The 20565-nt window shown below is 43.5% G+C and overlaps 1 long non-coding RNA gene across 1 annotated transcript in view; it reads right to left on the bottom strand.

Moving 5' to 3' along the window:
- Positions 1 to 3334, bottom strand: part of LOC138156292 (uncharacterized) — a 3983-nt gene extending 649 nt beyond the window's left edge. Inside the window, exons 1-2 of the long non-coding RNA XR_011167116.1 lie at positions 3227 to 3334; positions 2918 to 3092 (exon numbers count right to left, since the gene is read on the bottom strand). This is a non-coding gene — a long non-coding RNA (uncharacterized lncRNA). The remainder of the gene's footprint in view (positions 1 to 2917; positions 3093 to 3226) is intronic.
- Positions 3335 to 20565: the final 17231 nt, after the last annotated feature.

Below are 20565 nucleotides of genomic sequence, written 5' to 3'. Positions count from 1 at the left end.
TCCTTCCATCCTTCCTTCCTTCCTACATGGCCACCAGTTGAAAAAAGTCATGGGGAATATTAGGTGAAGAGCTTGTTTGCCTGGGTATGGTATTATCGTATTATATGCTTTTATAAGCCAAGTAGAATGAAAATAAGGGTAAGGGAAGTAAAGGGAGAGCATCCCAGACATAGGGGACAGTCAGAGAAAAAGCCTGGAGAGAAGAAATGAAGTATCTTTGTTTGTAGTACAGCAAGGAAGATAATGTCATTGGATCAAAGAGTATGATGCAGGGTTGGGAGTGGAGGGAGGTGGGAGATGACTAACTGAGCAGCCTTCTCTCCAACCACTGAACTTCCCAATGGGCACCAGATAATTCTTACACCCCTCCAGGCTCCTCATCTCTGCCTACTAGGATTCCTGGCTTCTTTCAAGTCCCAACTAAAATCCTGTCTTCTGCAGGAAGAGGGATTTCCCAATCCCTCCGGATTCTATTGCCTTCCCTGTTAATGATTTGCTATTCATTCCACATAGAGCTCCTTTGTACATAATTGCATGTCTACCCCATTAGATTGCAAGCTCCTTGAGGGCAGGGACTGTCTTTTGCCTCTTTTCTTACCCCCAGCCCTTATACGTATTATAATTAACTACAGCCTCTAGTACATTCAAGATGATTATCCCTACATTACAGTTAATGTCACACCATACCATATTATCTTGTTCATATTAACATTACATCCACCAGATATAACACAATGCAAAGCTTCACTTGACAGCTGTTTTAGTGATCACAAGCACAAGTAGTGATTGCAAATGTATACCCTTAGCACAATGCCAATTAAGAATAAAACAGCAGGAGACAAATAAATAATGCATAGCTAATAGCAAACAATGCATGGCTAGCTGACCTATATAAGTAAGAATAGACAGTTAAAGCGCGGGTGAGGGGGGAGAGGGGGGAGGGGGGCAGGTAAGTGGTACAGTGGATAAAATGCCAGCCCTGGAGTCAAGAACACTCATCTTCCTGAGTTCAAATCTGGCTTCAGACAATTATCTGAAGCTAGCTGTGTGACCCTGGGCAAGTCACTGAACCCTCTTTGCATCAGTTTCTCCATCTGTAAAATGAGCTGGAGGAGGAAATGGCAAACCACTCTAGTATCTTTGCTAAGAAAACCCCAAATGGGGTCTCAGAGAGTTGGACGTGACTGAACAACAACAAAAAATCCAGTTAATATCCATGTTGAGGAAGGCAGTCCTGCTATATGATGCCTTTGCCTGGACTTGACCATCATACCTCTGTCTGTGGTATATCCATCTCACCATGGAAGATTCTCCCACTGGGGAAATCTTCATGGAGGTTTCATTTGGAGGAGAGGCTTAGGTCAGCCAACCTTCATTCCCTTCCTATCTGAGCTTTGGACTTTCTTTTCTTTTTCTTTGCTTTTTGGAGGAGGGAGGGCAGGGCAATTGGGGTTAAGTGACTTGCCCAAGGTCACATGACTAGTAAGTGTTGAGTGTCTGAGACTGGATTTTAACTCAGGTCCTCCTGACTCCAGGGCCAGTGCTCTATTGACTGTGTCACCTAGCTGCCCCAAGAGCTTTTGACTTTCCGAACTTGGACCCTATGCCCCTTTGTTGGGCCTTCTAGCTCCATCCTCCTTGGCTTCTTTTGGTGTGTGGTCTTTCCTCATTAAAATGTAAGCTCCCTGAGGAGAGGGACTATCTTTTTTTTAATGTATTTGTATTCTTAGTGCCCAGCACAGTTCCTGGTACATAGTAAGTGCTTAATAAATGCTTGTTGCCTCGTCTTGCTCTGCCCTGGTCAGCCCACAACTGGAGTGCTGTGCTACTCTGGGCACCACAGCTTAGGACCCCAGTGATTGGATGCATACATAATAAATGACAGTGATAACTTGAAGCCTCTATTTCTCAAGGGCCTTAAGGCCTCTGAGCCTCCATTTGCCATCTAGGAAAAGGGTTTATTGTCATACTTTGTAATTCTTATAGCATAGGTCCCATAGGTTTGGAGTTGACAAGAACAATTGACAAGAGATTATTTAATTCAAGAGTTCTTAACCTGAGGTCCATGAATACATTTAAAAAAATATTTTGATGACTGAATTTCAACATAATTGATTTCTTTTGTAATCTGGTATATTTTATTTAAAAACAACACCAACCATGATTTTGAGAAAGGAATCTGTAGACTTCACCATGCTGTCCAAAAGGGTTATACCACAAAAACAGGTTAAAAACTCCTGGATTGGTCCAATCTCCTTGAAAATGTGAGTTTGTTTATAAGACAACCAGCTGTTTAGAAAGCCAGTTCCAAACCAGAGGCTTGAAATGTGGACAGCCTGGTGTGGATTGGCAGGGTCCTGAACTCTCAGGCAGGAAGACATCAGTTCTTATCTGTGACTCTTGCTAGCTCCATGAGACCTTGAGAGCATCATTGTACTTTTCTGAGCCTCAGTTTCCTTCTCTGTAAAATGGGGGTAATAATAGCCCCTACCACCCAAGGCTGTTGTGAAGCTCTAATGGGATGATATTGGCAAAGGATTACTATTGCCCCAATTAGAACGAGCCCTCTTGGGAGGCTGGGGGCATCTCTCTTCAAAATTTGTCTCCTTGGGGTGGCTAGGTGGCACAGTGAATAGAGCACTGGCCCTGGAGTCAGGAGGACCTGAGTTCAAATCTGACCTCAGACGCTTAACACTTACTAGCCATGTGGCCTTGGGCAAGTCACTTAACCCCAACTGCCCTACCAAAAAAAAAAAAGAAATTTGTCTCCTCAGTGGTTAGCACAGTGCCTGGTATATACTAAGTGCTGAATAAACATGTGTTCATTCCTTCCTTCCTTCCTTCCTTCCTTCCTTCCTTCTTTCATTCATTCATTCCTCCTCATTATCTAAAAGCCAGAGACTGTTATTTTCCAGACCTCTACATTCCAGCATTCTCCCTGGCAAGGCAGGCCAGGCTCCACTGTGCTTATCCGGCTGCTCACCCCTTCACAACCATCGAGGGCTGGGGTTCTGTCAAGATGCTATTTCGAGGAAAATTTCTTGTGCCTTTGCTGCCGTTCCTGAATAGCAGGCTGGGCAGCGACTGAGTGCCTGGAGCCAGAGAAGCCACCCCTTGACTTTGGAGCACATCAGACCTGCCTGCTCCCCTCTCCTCCCCTCCCATCCCCTGCCCTCCCCTCCCCGGCCCTCCCCCCTCCATCCCCCTGCCAAAGGGACCCCATCACTTAGCCAAAGGGCTCTCCAGAGCGGCCCCTCCCAGGCCAGAGAGCCCATCAGCTTCCGAAGGGCTGTTTGGAAGCTGCTCCCCGCCTCTGCTGGGCAATCCCTTGGGCTTCCAGGCCTCATACATTATGGATAGGGCCCTAATGGAGGCAGGCTGTGAGCAGGGGCTGCTGAGGCTCCCAGCACGAGTCAGTGGCTGCCAGGCTGCCACGTCGGCGGCTCTGACTGTCTTGTGCATGCCAATTAGGCTGTAATTTGATTTCTGTTCTATCAGTACGAACCCCATTAAAACCCAATTCTGCTTATTACCAACAGCTTTCTTTAAATGAAACGGCTCTCCCTCCAAGGACTTTTCCAGGAGGCAGAGGCAGAGCGGGCTGTAATTAGCGGGTGCGCTGACAGCGGGTGCCCCTACTCGGGGTTCCCAGCTTTAAGGGACCCCAGGAGACATTCCGCCACCATCCGCTCCAGCTCACTCCCGGAGGGCAGGCCCCATTTCCCCTGGCACTATCCACCCCCCAGGCCTGCCTGAGATTCCTTCAGGACCTGAGGAAACAGAACCACCATGGGCAAGGTGGGCCAGGCAGGCGGGTTGTGCCCACGAGGGGCTGCCGAATCCGGAGGCGTTCATGGAGCTGGAAAGTGTGCAGAGCACTTAACCTAGTAATAGTCCACATCCCTGTAGCACTTTCAATTCTGCAAAGTATTTTATACAAGATTATAGATTTAGAGGTGGAAAGGGGCTCAGAGAGGATGAGTGACTTGTCCAAGGTCATAGCATCATAGATTTGGAGCTAAAAGGAACCTTACAGACCATCTAATGTACCTCACATCCACCTTACAGATGAGGAAACTGAGGCTCAAAGAGGTTCAAATGAACCTGTATTCAAATGCCAGCTCTGAAATATTACTAGCTGTATGACTCTGCATCACTTCACCATTCTGGGTTACGATTTCCCCATCTAAAAATTGAGCATCGTAATGCTTCTAGAGTATACCTGGCATAGTCAGTAACAGGTTTAAAAGAGATCAGTATGGAAAGGGATTTGCAAACTTTAAAGTGCTGTCCTTGCAATGTAATCTCCACAAGGCCAGGGACGGCTTTGCTTTTGTCCTTGTATCCCCAAGTACTTAGCTCAAAGCCTGGCACATAGCAGCCTTCATTGTCCCCATCCATCCTGCCTCCCAGTCCTGTGGAAGGCTGGAAGTTTTAGTAAGTAGAGAGAATGCTGGCTGGATCCAAATTCCACCTCGAATGCTACCTATGCAATCTTGGGCACTTAACCTGTCTGGGCCTCAGTTTCCTCCACTGTAAAATGAAGGGGTTGTACTAATTGGCCTCTGACATCCATTCTAGCTCTACACCCATGACCTGATAACCCAAGGATGAGTAGACAATGACTGTTGCCCAACAGAGCTGCTAAGTGGGAGCTGGGGGTCAGGTCATTAACTTTGAATAAGTAAGTTCTATTACCACAGATTACACCCTGATCTTGGGCCAGCCTACTTAACAGACCAAAGCCATTGGCTGCAAAGTGGACCAGGAAGGAGAGAAATGAATCCACAAATTACTGGAGGGATATCACAAAACATTCACCCTACTGATGGAGAGTCTGTGGTACCATCTTTAGCTAGATACTCAAAGGACCCATGATTTTATCAACTTGGGGATCTCCCATAGTGGAAACTCATTCCTCCAATGCAGACTGTAACCTGTCTGTGACTTAATAGGTAAGAAAGAATGCTGAATTTGGAACCATGAGGTTTGGGTTCAAATCTCTGTAACTCTGGGCAAATCCAGACCATGGTTTTAAAATGATGGGGTTGGACTAGATGGTCTTTTAGGATCTTTCCAGTTCTGGTTGTATGGTCCCATGGTCCTAAGAACCTACTATGTGCCAAGCACTATATTAGCACTGGAGAAGAGAGAGATAAAAATAAAGAAGTCCTGACACTATATTTGAAATTACTGAACCTCAAATTTCTCTTCCATAAAATGAGGGAATTCAACTAGGTGACCTCTATGACCTAGAACGTTGCCTGAACCAGAGAGCCCCCAGCACTTACAGGGGCTGACACATAGTAGGCACTTAATAAATGCTTGTTGACTGGCTATTAAGTGACCCATCCAGGGTCACACAGATAATAATTGTGCTTTAAGGTTTGCAGAGCAGATTTATACTGTCTCATTTTATCCTCAAAACAAGAATGGTAGCATTTACACAGGGTTTGTAAGTTTATAAAGCATTGTATATGTTATCTCATCTGACTTACGCTGTGAGGTACATGGATTATTATCCCCATTTTGCAGATGATGAAACAGTCTGATAGAGGTTAAATAACTTTTTTAGGGTTGCACAGCTAGGAAGTGTCTAAAGTAGGATTCAGACTCAGGTATTCCTGACCTCTGAGTCCAGAGAGCTTTCTCTACCCCCTGGAGTCCAAGCTGCCTAGTGTAGATGGTAACAAGGGACAGCATTCAACCAAGGTCTTCTTAAATCTGACTAATTTTCTATTCCCCACCTCATACTCCCTCTGTATTCATGTAAACAGAATAACTCATTCCCATGGACTGTGGTGAGTCCAGAGCTGACTGCTATTTTCAGCCAGCTGAAGAAAGAACCCACTGGTGACCCTATCAATGTCAAAGCTGTCAGCTCTGCTGTGAGAATTCCCCCTCTCCCCCTCAGAAGAGGGACAGATTCCCCATCAGGGCATTAGTGGCTCCCATGTCCCATTTGGTTCTGATGAAGCATGACTGCTTCCGGGCTTCCTAAGCTGGTCTGGCTCTCAGTGAAGCCTCTGGGACTAAGGTGGGAGATTCAAGGACCTCAGCAACAATGCTCTTCTACCAGATGCTTCGGGCTGTTGGTTCATAGCTGCTGAGAGAGGCCAGAACTAAGAGGATCATCTCTGTTGGTCCCCTGCAAATTCAGCTCTTTGCTGAGTACAAATCAATCTTCCAAGCCCCCAAACACAGGCTGTCCTTATACATTACCCAATGGGCTCTAAGTGCTATAAGAAGGAAACATAATCCAGTTTTTCTCTTCAGCACAGAGGATAATGGGCATCCTTGCCAGCCACCATCATCTCTGAATATATATCCATCCAGCTGTTTGGAATGAAGTATTGTGGTGGGACGGGAGGGCCCTCCTGAGGTTGGGAGGATGGTAGCTAAAACCCATCACTCCCTCACCGGGGCATGCTGCTGTGAGTCTGGCTTGCTTTCTGAGACATGGGTGAATTCCAATAACAGCTGATTCATGCATAAGCTGCATTCCCTTGAACCTAAAGTCTTCCCCTCTCTTTTTCCCATCCATTAGTTTTGCAAGGCAGATCTTGGGAGCCTGCAGTCTTTTTTTGCCTTTGTCCTTAGTCTTGGATATGGTAGCCAGGCTGAGAGGCGAAGCCCTTTTAAAAGTAGAAGTCAGTGGCTCACCCAGTGTCAGGGCTGATCTACTGTAGCTCCCTATTGCCCCTAGGAAAGAGTACTAACTGCAAGATGAATGGCATTTAAAGCCCTCTGCTGTCCCACTTACCTTTCTTATTTTGGTTCCTATTATAGTCCTTCCTACACCCTCTGTTTTAGCCAAGCAGGAGAGACTAGAAATTCTTCCAAACTTGGCATGCCATTTCCTACCACCGGACCTTTGCACAAAGTGGCCTCTCTTCCATGCTTAACTTCCTCTTCACTTGGATTCTTTCAAATACCAAACTTCCTTCAAGACTCGATTTTGAGGCCACCAAAGCTTGTCTGATCCCTCTTCTGGTCAGCGCTCTTTTCCCTCTTCTAATTATTTTTTATTTCTTTTTCTTTTCTTTTTTTCACTATTGAATTATGTCTTTATTTTTCATTTTTAAGAAATATTTATTTTTAATATTCTTTTTTTTTATAAGCAATAGGGGTTAAGTAACTTGCTCAAGGTTACACGGCCAGTTATTTCTGGGTGTGGTGCTGAGTATCTGAGCCCAGATTTGATCCAGGTCATCCCGACACTGGAGCCGGTGCTCTTACTTACTGAGCCACCTGGCCGCCCCTAAGCAATTGGGGGTAAGTAACTTGCTCAAGGTTACACAGCCAGGTGTTTCTGGGTGTGGTGCTGAGTGTCTGAGCCCCGGATTTGATCTCCAGGTCGTCCTGACACTGGAGCCGGTGCTCTTACTCTCTGTGCTACCTGGCTGCCCCTTATTTTTAATATTCTTTTAAAATTTTTCTTGAGTTCCAAATTCTTTCCTTCCTTCCTGCCCTTCTGCCACCATCTTAGAAGGCAAACAATATATCAATTATACATGTAAAATCATGTAAAACATATTTCCATATTAGCCACATCACCAAAAAAGCAAGAAAAAATTAAGGAAATGGCAAAATTATACTTCAATTTGCACTCAAGGTTCATCAGTTATCTCTCTGGAGGTGGATGGCATTTTTCATCATGAGTCCTTTGAAATTATCTTGGATTATTATGGTGATCAGAATAGCTAAGTCTTTCACAGGTGAATAGTGTTAAGTATCACTGTTGCTGTGTACAATGATTTCCTGGTTCTGCTTACTTCACTTTGCATCAGTTCATGTGAGTCTTTCCAGGTTTTCCTGAAACTGTTCCCCTGGTTATTTCTTATAACATCACAATCATAGATGACAACTAATTCAGCCATTCCTCAGTCGACAATATCCCCTTAACATCTAATTCTTTGCCACCACAAAAAGGGTTGCTATAAATATTTTTGTACATATAGGTCCTTTTCCTTTTCTTTGATCTCTTTGGGATACAGCCCTAATAGTGTTATTGTTGAGTCAAAGGCTAATTTTTCCCATTCTTTCTCTACCTTCCCCTTCTCCCAATGCATTGTTCTTTCTCACCCCTTCCTTATTTTTCCTTCCTTTTTAATTTTTATTCTTTTGCTTTTTGGAGGGCAGTTGGGGTTAAGTGACCTGCCCAAGGTCACATGCCTAGTTTTTGTGTTAAGTGTCTGAGGCTGGATTTGAACTCAGGTCCTCCTAACTCTAGGGCCTGTGCTCTATTCACTGTGCCATCTAGCTGCCCCCTTCCTTTTTTTTAAGATCATCTCAGCATCAACTCACCTGTGCTCTCTGTCTATATAGATTCCTTCCAGCTACCCTAATAATATAAGGTTCTTAGGCATTACAAGTATCATCTTATATAGGAATGCAAACAGTTTAACCTTATTGAGTCCCTTATGATTTCTCTTTCATTTTATGCTTCCCTTGAGTCTTGTGTTTGAATGTCAAATTTCTATTCAGCTCTGATCTTTTCATCAGAATTGCTTGAAAGTTCTCTATTTCATTAAATACACACTTTTTCCCCTGAAGGATTATACTCATTTTTACTGGATATGTTATTCTTGGTTGTAATCCTAGCTCCTTTACCTTCTGTAATATCAGATTCCAAGCGCTCTGCTTCTTTAATGTAGAAGCTGTTATATCTCATCTGATCATGAGTATGGCTCAATGGAATTTGAATTGTTTCCTTCTGGAGACTTGCAATATTTTTTCCTTGACCTGAGAGCTCCAGAATTTGGCTAAAATATTCCTGGGAGTTTTCATTTTAGTATCCCTTTCAGGAAGCGATTGGTGAATTTTTTCAATTTCTATTTTACCCTCTGGATCTAAGATATTGGGAGCAGTTTTTCTTTAGAATTTCTTGAAATATGATGTTGTGGCTTTTTTTTTTTTATTATGGCTTTCAGGTAGCCCAATTATTATTAAATTATCTCCCCTTGATCTATTTTCCAGGTCAGTTGTCTTTCTGATGAGATATTTCACATTTTCTTCTATTTTTAATTCTTTTTGACTTTATTTTTTCTTGATGTCTCATGGAATCACTAATTTCCCCTTGCCCAATTTTCATTTTTAAGGAATTATTTTCTTCAGTGAACTTTTGTATCTCTTTTATCATTTGACCAATTCTACTTTTTTAAGGTATTATTTTCTTCAATATTTTTGTGCCTCTTTTACCAAACTGCTAATTCTCTTTTCATAATTTTCTTGGATCACTCTCATTTCTTTTCCCAATTTTTCCTCTGCCACTCTTATCTCTTTCTTTAACTCTTCCAGGAGTTCTTGTTGAGTTTATGTCCAATTTGCATTTTTCCCCTTTGAGGCTTTGTTTATAGCTGTTTTAGCATTATTGTTTTCTTCTGAGTCTGTGGCTTGGTCATCCTTGTCACCATAGTAATCTTTTGTGGTAAAGTTCTTTTCTATTGTTTGTTCATTTCCCCAGCCCATTTCTTGACTTTAAATGAAAGTTGTTCCCTCTTCCTGGGTTGGAACACTTCAGTCTTCTGAAGCTTCAGGTTGTGACCATACTTCTCCCTGTACACATCGTACTACTTGGGAAACATCGAAAACTTTCAGATTCCCCCAGAGCTAGCTCTGAAAACAGCAGGATGAAAAAGTCTGAAGCATGGGAAACCCATTCTTTCCAACAAGCTCCTACCATATCTTAGAGGAGATTTGGGGGACAGGGTGTTGAATGTGGGGCTTCCCTGGGTTCCTTCAAGCCTCAGGTGAAACCTCACATTCTACAAAAAGTCCTTCAGTGTAAAAAGTCCCTTCCGTGCTTGCACCCTCCTTCTAAGATTACTTTACACTGTATTTCCACTGGATAGATCTTGCACATACATAGTTCTTGGCATGTTTTCTTTCCTCATTAGCCTGTGAGGTGTTGGAGGGCAGGAACTATTTTTGTCTTCCTCTGTATCTCTAGAGGTTACTACAATGCTTGGCCTATAGTAGGTGCTTAATAGATGTTTGTTAGCCAACTGATTCACAGGAAGAGCATTTTGCTGGTTTGGGTGATCCAGTTGCAGTGAGATTACGAGCAACTAAGTGGTATAATGGATAAAGCCCCAGGCCTGGAGTTCAAATCCAGCTTCAGAAACTTCCTAGCTATGTGACCCTGGGCAAGTCACTTAACCCTGTTTGTCTCGATTTCCTCTTCTGTCAAATGGGCTGGAGAAGGAAACAGCAAATCACTCCAGGATCTCTGCCAAGAAAACCTCAAATGGGGTCATAGAGATTTGTACCCAACTGAAACAATTCAACAACAGCAACATGGAAAGTGATGGCTGGTGTAGAAGGGGAGAAGAAGAGTGAGAAAGTATTGGTGAGCAGGTAAAAGGTAAAGTAGGATTGTGTTGGAGGCAAGGCCCATGATCAGTGGCACAGGGAGGTGGGTTGGGACCAATCTTCCCAAGCTCAAATCAGAGCCCCTCCCCCCACCCTTTCTCGACTGACATTTAACAGACAGGAGGGACAGCAATTGTCAGAGCAGAGATCTCCAGAGCTGGAAGGGTCCTCAGAGGTCATTGAGTTCAATCCCTTCATTTTATAGAGAGAGATAAAGGACTTAGTCATTTTTAAAATTTTAATTAATTTTTTAAAATTTTAATTAAAATTAATTGAGTGCTATGTTCCAGGCACAGATGAGAACACTGAACCCTGGAGACTTTAAGTGATTTGTCCAGAGACAAAAAGTTGGTAGTGTTTGAGACAGGATTTGAACTTGTACCATGCTGACTCATCCTGGGGATAAAGTCCCCTGATTTATTTCTCCTTTCTCAATCAAGATAAGCCTCTATCCCTCTCTGGTGAAGCCTACTTGGTAATAAAACCTACCTATGAGATGGAAGTTTAAACTTTTACTTTTTTTATGGTGAGATGTTATCTCCCTTTATCTTTCCAGCCTTCCTGGGAGGGAGGAGGGCAGGTGTCATTAGCCAGATTTTACAGAGGCAGAAAGGGCCCCAGAGGCTGCACAGTTAGCTCCTGCAAAGCTGGGGTTAGAAGCCAGGCCTCCTGGCTCCAGGTCTCATTCTGTCCTGTGTAGACCTCATTGCCTTCTTCTGGGCAGCCTACAGTCACCTTTATCTTTGATCCAGAGCCCAAGGCAAAAGGACGAGTTGAAGCAGCTTCAGGCCCAGTGGGAGCTCTCTGACTCACCCCTCTCAGGGAGCATCTGTTCAGAGAATTTTCTATGAAGTAGCTGCAGGTCAGAGGCTAAGCTGCCAAGGAAGCCTGTCATGGGCAAGATAAGGTTGGACAAAACCCTGGCCCTGATGAGCAAGGGATGTCCTTGGACTGCTAACCAGAAGAGGCTGAGAGTATCTGAAGAGAGATGAAACCTAGAACTGAATGTCCATTGGTGTGGGTTCTAGGTCCAGGGTCTTCTACTTCTGACTTGCTGAGTGTCCCTGGGCAAATTGCATTACCTCTCCCTAGTCATCACTCCCTGACCTCAAACTGTCAGAAGTGAGAGGAACATTGGGACATAGGGCATTAGGACAACATAGCTGGAAGGGAACCTAAGATCCCAGAATACCAGGACTGGAACAAAAGAAGGAAGGAAATCAGCCTTCATTAAGCACCAGGCATTGTGCTATATAATTTGATCCTCACAACAACCCTGCATGGTAGGTGCTATAATTATTCCCATTTTACAGTTGGCACAGAGAGTAAGTGACTTGCCCAGGATCATAGGAAGTGTCTGAGGTTGGATTTGAACTCAGTCTTCCTGACTTGAGGGATATCTGGGTAGTGTAGTGGATAGAGGATAGCTTGGAATTAGGAAGACTCATCTTCATGAGTTGTGTGACCCTGGGCAAGTCACTTAACTCTGTTTGCCTCAGTTTCCTCATCTGTAAAATGAGCTAGAGAAAGAAATGGCAAACCACTCCAGTATCTCAGCCAAGAAAACCCCAAATGGGGTCACCAAGAGTTGTCCACAACTGAAAAATGACTGAGCAACTCCCTGACTCCAGACCAGCACTCCATCCTTTAGCTGTTCCTTATATTGGAGGAGCCCTGGGAGAGAATTAGCCATTTATATAGTGCCTACCATGTGGCAGGCACCACCCTTCAGAACACAGAATAGCAGAAGTGGGAGGGAGAGGTTATCGAACAGAGACTGTCAGAGCTCAGATGGGTGTCAGAGCATGGAAGCCGGTCCAAGCCAGTAAGCTTCTTGGAGCATGGAATGTCAGACCATGGATGCAGCAGTCCTGGGCGGGACATCCCAGGGGTGAGAATGGATGAGATAATCTCTGTGAAGTGCTCAAAGTTCCTGAGAACGTGCAAAATAAATACTAAGTATGATTACATCATTAGCTGGCAGCTAGGAAGAGGTGGGAAAACCGGTTAGGGGATCTGAGAGAAGGGCTGGCCTTGCCTGTGATCCCCAAGGGCAGTGGGCACATCGAGCCAAAGATCATAGGATTGGTTACTGCATCTGATAAATGTCCATGGGGCCCTCAGTAGCCATCTTACCCACTCATGGCTTTGGAGCTAGGATGGACCTCAGAGGTCACCTCATCCAAGTCCCTGCTTTTACAGAGAAGGAAACTGAGATCCATAGAGGAGGTATAGGATGCTAGAATTAGTGGTTTTGAGTCAGAAGAGACTTTGGATTCCATCTCGTCCAATTCTCTCATTTTACAGACGAGAAAACTAAGGCCCTGGGGAGGCTGAGGGATTTGTCACACAGGTCACAAGCATCACAGGTGGAATTAGAACCCAGACCTTCTAACTCCAAATCCAGTGTTCTTTTCACTCTTCCATACTGCCTTGGCTGTTAAGGGAGACCAGAAGCTTGCTTCTCATCTCCACCTCTCAAGCAAAATTCTCTTTCCCACCCCCACTCTCCATTCACTTCCTAGCCCCATCCCCAAAGAAAAACCCCTTCTGTCCCCACCCAGTAAGCCAAATTTCCCTTTAATACCAAGAAGCTATGCATTTTAATTGGATTAAGGCATATGGTTACCTGGGAGGCAAAAGGGTGACTTTTTTTTGGTGCCAAACCTATGATTTCATTGGTGCAGGCAAGTGACAGGAAGGAAACTCCCTTTCCCAAAGCAGGCTGGGACTTGCTCTACCACTTAAAGTCTTGGAGAGTTTCCTAGGTCACCAGTTAAGTGATTTGTCTAGAGTCTCACAACCAGCAAATGTCGGAGGCGAGACTCCAAATCTTCTCAATGTTGAGGCTTCTTGAACTTTCAGGGTGTAATATAAACCCCGCAAAACCTAATGTGATCCTGAGCTGAATTCAGAGAAGTAGAGCGCTCAAAATAATCAGCAATCAATAAGCAAACATTTATTGAGCACCTACTGTGTACCAAGTTCCATGCTAAAACAATGGAATAGTCCTTGCCCTCAGGGAGCTTATGTTCTATCCTGCTATGTATTCTACGCTGGTGAACATCACATACATTAGGAACCCCCCATTGAGATTTGGGCATCCCATTTCGGAAAGGATATTAATGAGCTAGGAGCCCCCAGTGAAGGGCAACCTGACTTTTTAGAGGAATGAAGACTGTGATGCCTAAGGACTGGTGGAAGGAACTCAAAATATTTAGCATGGAGAATAGAATGCGTGGTAGGGAGTAGGGACAGGGGCAAGAGGGATGTGACAATTCTGGTCGTATCTGAAGGATTGTCAGGCGGACCAAGAATCAAGCTTGTCCTGCTTGTCCCCAGAGGACAGGATAATGGTGGGGAGGAAGTTGCTGAGGGGAAGATTTCATCTCGGTCTCAGAAAAAAATGCATCTAAAAATCTAAGGCTGATCTTGATGGCAGCCGGTCCATATTTTTAAACATCTATGGTCTCCTCATAAAGCTGTAAGGTTGTGAATCATATCCCCAGGGACTAGCATGGTGCCTGGCACACAATAGGTGCTTAATGGCAAGGACCATGCATTTATTAAGTGCTAACTGTGTACTAGACACTACTGAGTGATATGGATACAAAACAAAGCAAAAAGTTTATATTTTAATATAAATTAATGTAAATATAAATAAATATTAAATTTAAAATAAATAATTATAAATTAATATCACTTAACCACAATTGCCCTCCCAAAAAAAAGGGCAAACAAAAAGTCTGGTGAACAAATAGTGGTCTCTCCCAAAGGAGAATGGGCTGCTTTGGGGTATAGTGAATGCCCCTTCATCTACAGAAGTGTAAGTGGTCTAATAGATAGAGTGCTGGGCCTGGTGTCAGGAAGTTTGTGGGTCAGTCATTTTCATCTGTGTCTGACTCTTCATGACCCCATTTGGGGCTTTCTTGGCAGATCCTAGAGTGGTTTGCCATTTCCTTCTCCAACTCATTTTACAGATGAGGAAACTGAGGCAAATAAGGTTAAGTGACTTGCCCAGGATCACATAGCTAGTAAGTGTCAGAGGCCACAATGGAACTCAGAAAGATGAGCCTTCCTGACTCTAGGCCCAGCAGTCTGTTTACTGTGCCACCTAGCTGCCCAGGAGTCAGGAAAACCTGAGTTCCAATCTGGGCTCAGACTCTGACTGTGTGACCCTGGATAAGTCGTCTAACCTGTTTGCCTTAATTTTCTCATCTGAAGAATGGGGATAATAACAGCACTTACTTGCCTCCCAGAGCTTCTGTGAGGACTAAATGCTAGCTATTATTATAATGAGGAGGACGAGGAGGAGGAAGAGGAGAAAGAACTCGGGTTCCCAAGCAGTAACTAGCAGGAAGTGAACAAGGCTTTATTTATCCCAGGGTGCTAATATCCAAAAGGAGGGGTGCATTTCCTCCCCCCCAATTTTTTCTTCTTCTGGTATAGAAAATCAGAACATTTCTTCAGAAGGGTGAGCTGCAACTACCTCTGGCTGCCATATCCAGAATCCTGGCATCACAGTGCCCTTCTCCAAGGCCTCTGGGGGCCTCCATCTTGAAGTGCCCGTGCCCAAAGAATTCCCTTCCATGCTAAAGCTTCTCTGTCTCCTCTGGTGTGGCATCTTAGCTGAGAAGGCCAAGATCTGAAACCCAGTCACCCAGCTCTCTTTTCATTGGGCCAGAGTGTAGCACTGAATTCACAGGTTGTGTCCTTATCCCCTAGGATATGCTATAATAAATATAATACAATATGATGCGATATAATACAATATAATTATAACATAACATAATATATACAATACAATATATCATATGTAATGCAATGTAATATAACATAATGTAAAAATGTAAGGTGATGTAAGATCATGTAACATCATGTCAGGTAATATGATATAATATCACATAATACAACATGATACTATGTAATATAATATTATATAATGTTATGTGATATGATATAATATGATAGAACATAACATAGCATAATATAGTATAATGTAACATAATATATAATTAATGTATGATATTATGATATGTGACATAATTATATGATATGATATTATATAACATAACATAATATAAATCAATTACTCTCCCTTTGAGAAGTGGAGCTATTTTAAAAGCTTCAGGAGGTTTAGGTTTTGCATTTCCTCTTAGTTCCTAAGTCCCTGAGACAGGTATGATGTGGTGATATGATTAATCTTATTCTGTATTTAGTTAGTCTTTTATATTGTGACAGAGGTTGGGGAAGTGTGGAGTTTTTTATAGGCAGGCCACTTAGAGGCGGTTGACAGCCCAGAGGACACAGCGCTGGCCTTGCAGTCAGGAGTCCAGACTCCTGCCTCAAAGGGCTGTCTTCTCAAGAATTTAGTCCAGTGCCTGGCACATAGTAGGCTTTTAATAAGCATTTGGTCCCCTCCCACTTCCCTTCTCTCTGGGCCTCAGCTGCTGAATCAGTAAGAAACGGGGCCAAGATGTGATATCCTCCAGGCAGGGGCCTCCCCATTCTGACACCCTCTGCTTGTTCTAAGGCCCCTCCCCAGCCCTGACATTCTCTGTTCTAAGAGATTTAAGTGGATGCAAAAAAAAATTAGTTTAAAATAAGCAAGAAAAGGAACCACATCCCCTTATCATACCTGTCGGGGAGAGGTAGAAAATGTAAGGAAAGGCGAGGCCCAAATGACAATCCAGTCTAGTGCCACAAGGACAGCTCTCCCTGAGGCTTCTTCACGGGAGAGCAAGTGATACTTCTGGCTTTAACAATGATGAGGGCCAGGACAGGACCTGGGAACTCTGCTGATTGAGTGGGACCTTCCTGGGTGAGGAAACTTCCCCTCCCAATACAAACCAGTACCTTCTCTGCAACTTGCTAGAGAGAGTTTCAGAGAGTTGCCTGGGAAACCGAAGGGAGCAAGCTTTTTGCAGAACCTGCCTTACAAATACGATCTCATCTGATCCTCACAACAACCCTGGGAGGCAGGTACTATTTTTGTCCCCATTTTATAGATGAGAAAACTGAGGGAGATGGAGAAATGATTTGCCCAAAGTCACCCAGTTAGTGTATGAGGCTGGGTTTTAACTTGGGTCTTCCTGATTCCAGATCCAGCTGTCTATCCATCGTATCACCTAGCTGCCTTCAGTTACTTAAACTGAGGGTGTAAGTGACTTGACCAGAATCACACAGTCACAAAACAGCAATAAGGATAGAGAAAGAAACAGAAGTAAAAATGAAGAGATAGATAGGTAGATGGATAGATAAAGGAATGGATAGATTGATGGATGAATAAATAGATGAAGAATGATAGATAAAGGAATGAATGGATAGAGAAAGGAATGGATGGATAGGTAGAGATACAGATTTATAGATAGATTGATGGATGGATAGATAGACTAAGAATGGTAGATAAAGGAATGGATGATAAGTAGATAGATAGATAGATAGATAGATAGATAGATAGATAGATAGATAGATAGACGATAGATAGATAGAGGAATGGATACATAGATAGAGGAATGGGTAGATATACAGATAGACAGATAGGTAGACAGACAGACAGACAGACAGACAGACAGACAGACAGACAGACAGATAGATAGATAGATAGATAGATAGATAGATAGATAGACAGATAGATAGATAGACAGGTAGGTAGGTAGGTAGGTAGATAAAGGAATGGTTAGATAGATATAGAAAGAGAGACAGAAATAAATAGGGACATGGACTTGGACTGGTAAATTAATTGGTATAGCCAGTTTCTGGATAGGAGAACTCCCTCTCCCAATGCAGGTTAGCACCTTGTCTGAAATGTACAGTCTTCCAGATTTCCCTTACACCATACCTCTGGTGCCTCATCCACTGAGGGGTTAAGTAACTCGCCTGGGGTCACAAAACAATATAGCCAGAGGCAAGAATTCACCATGGGCCTCATCATCATCATCATTTCCAGTTTCTCAATCAGATCAGCTCTGGGAGAAAAGGACCCCATTGGCAGCTTCAGGACAGCCTCTGACACAGGAAATGCTGCTCAGTTGAGTGTGTGGGGCTCCCTCAGCAGGGAACATTTTTCCTGGTTCTCTCACTTTCTTAGGAAAATAGTTTTGGCTTCTGGAACTGTAGCTTAATTAAATTCAGTTGGCTGGATCCTTTCAAAGACTGTTCCAGGTCACCACCAGCCCTCGCAGATGCCGGCATCTTCCTTGCACAAATGTATGAGTGAGAGCATTTAGGCAGTGGCTGGCAAGATAAGACAGGCATTCTTCAGTCCCCAGTCATACAGTCTGGGTGTGCTTGGAGGCAGGAGGAGAGGCAGGAGGCCAAGGGATGTGGATGTTCAGCCCCTCTCCTTTGCCAAACTCAAAGGGTAAGATGGGCAAGAGGTAGAACCATTTCGGCCAGATGAACAAAAGAGTCAGACCTCTGGAAATCGATTTCTGTCTGGGCTTCAGCAGCCCAACGATGACTGGGTGAGGTTCCCAGGGCCATGAGTCAGCCTCAGCCAACTCCGTGGGTGGAGTCTGCAAGGGCAGGTTTCTCCAGTGACCCAGTTCTCCCAGGGGAGAAGTGTTCCAGGGCTCACATCAGCACTTGGGAAATCCAATCCCTCCAATGCCAGCCCAAAGTGCAGAGGGAGATTAAAAAGAGGGAAAATCTGTCCATGCTTCTGTTGTGACTTCATGGTTCTTGGAAAGATCTCATGAGTCAAAAATCCTGTGAACTTGACACTGTGGACCATTTCCATGGCATCATCAGATTGTAGGTCTAATGGAGAACTGGAAGGAAACATGGCAGCCATAGAATGCAGCCTCTTTAATTCACATATGAGAAAATCAAGACACAGAGACATAACTTGCCCAGGGTCATATGCCTAGTAGTTCACAGGATCACTGAGAACTATGAATGATAAGAATGGAAAGTGACTTGCTTAAAGTCACACAAAAAAAGAGGTTAATAAACACCTACCATGCATCAGGCACTGTGCTAAGCTGTTCACAAACATTATTTCATTTGATCCTCACAACAACATTAGTAGAAAGATGGTATTATTGTCACCTTTTTACAGTTGAGGAAACTGAGACAGAGGGAGGTCAAGTGACTTGTCCAGGGTCACCCAAACTGGGGAATCAATCCTGGGGCAGCTAGGTGGCACAGTGAATAGAGTGCCCAGCCTAGAGCCAGGAAGTCATCCGTTCAAATCCAGCTTCAGACACTTACTGGCTGTGTAACCCTGGGCAAGTCACTTCACTCTGTTTATCTCAGTTTCCTCATCTGTCAAATGAGCTGGAGAAGGAAATGGCAAATCACTCCAGGATCCTTGACAAGAAGACCCCAAATGGGGTCGCAAGAAGTTGGATATGACTGAAGAACAACTGAACAAAAATAACCACAGCAAGCCAGGTAATGAGTGTCTGAAGCCAGATGTGAGGCCTTCTTGACACCAAGCCTAGTGAGCGATCCTTTGTATCACTTAGCTACGTCAGCATTGCTCCCCAATTCTCTTCCCATTATACAAAGGGAGATGATGGCTTCAGTCTCTGCGGGAAGACCTTGTGGTCTTGATAGATGTAGGCTTGAAAACCTCTCTTGTTTCCCCTCTTCTGTCCACTTAGGAGATGGTCAGCTGGAAGAGGGGGAAGATGAGAATGAAAAGTTGCCAGCCATGGCAACAATCAATGTGGGTAGGTTTGTGGGAAGACAGTCAAACTGATGCATTGTGGTGAAGCTCTGAATTGTTACAACCATTTTGGAAAGTGATTTGGAATTAAGCAGATAAAGTGACTACAATGTCCATACCTTTTGACCCAGAGACTTCATTACTGAGCTTATACCCTAAGGAGGCCAAGGATATGAAGAAAGTCCTCATATACATCAAAATATTTGTAGCAGCACTTTGGGGGATAGCAAAGAACTAGAAATAAAGTAGATGACAATTGATTGGGGAATGGCTAAACAAATTGTGAGGTGTGTGAATGTAGTGGAATATTACCATGCTGTAAGAAATTATTAAAGTGATGGATACAAGGAAGCACAGGCAGATCTACATGAACTGATGCAGAAAGAAGTGGGCAGAAGCAACAAAATAATAGACAAATGACTACGACAATATAATTAGAAAGAACAGCCACACACACAGACACACAAAATCAAAAGTGAATATTGTAAAAAAAAAAAAAAAGAGGCATCAGAGGAGAGTACTAATATGGAGGTGGGAGATTGTACACTGAATATGTTCTTGGACTTTTTCAATGTATTGATTGACTATGCTGATTTTTCTCTCATTTTTCATTTTTGTCTTAAAGATACTATTTATTATATGGTAGGATTCTTTGGGAGGGGGATGGGAAGAGATAATGAGGAAAATTATAATCATAGAAAAAAAACTTATTGAAAAAATAAAAAATTTCCAGTATAACTACATGCTATTATTAAGTTTCCTCAGTTGTGTCCCTATTTAGTGTTTTCTTGGCAAAGATACTGGAGTGGTTTGCCATTTCCTTCCCTAGCTCATTTTACAGCTGAAGATGCTGAGGCCAATAGGGTTAAGTGACTTGTCCAAGGTCACAAAGCTAGTAAGAGTCTGAGGCTGGATATGAAGATGATTCCAAGCCCAGTGCTGCATCCACTATGGCACCACCTAGCTGTTGATAGAGATACATAGTATATATGTGTATATATACATATACATATGCAAATGCATACATATATACGCACACACCTACATATGTGTATATACACATATATGTATATATACAAAACACATATACATATATATATATACATTCATACACACACATATATACATACCAAAGTCAAATTGTCCCTGAACATGCCACCCACAGGCTTCTGCTCCCAAAGGTCCCTGGAATATCTTTCCTTTCCTGATTCACCATTTCATCTGTTTAACAAGCATTTGTTAAATGTCCCCTAAATTCCAGGTACTGTGTTAGGCACTGACTCCAAAGACAAAAGGGGCATAATTCCTTCCCCCAGTAGTGTTATCTGCCCATCCTTTGAAGTCCTGCTCTAACCCAACCGCCATCTACAGGAAGCCTTTCTTAACCCATCAATGCCCTCATTACATGGCACCTAGTCTTCTCCTATCTACACATCTTTCCCCTGCTTCCCCGTACCCTCACATTCTTAGCTGTCATCGCCAGCTCTTCAGATCCCTGACTTCTTCAAGACTCAGTT

This window comes from Petaurus breviceps, unplaced genomic scaffold, assembly GCF_028583685.1.
Source record: "Petaurus breviceps papuanus isolate PSGF00001 unplaced genomic scaffold, PetGlider_PUasm1.0 99, whole genome shotgun sequence".
In the NCBI taxonomy this organism is placed as follows: domain Eukaryota; kingdom Metazoa; phylum Chordata; class Mammalia; order Diprotodontia; family Petauridae; genus Petaurus; species Petaurus breviceps.
The sequence above is the reverse complement of the archived record's forward strand: the minus strand, read 5'-3'. Positions and strand labels throughout refer to the sequence as shown.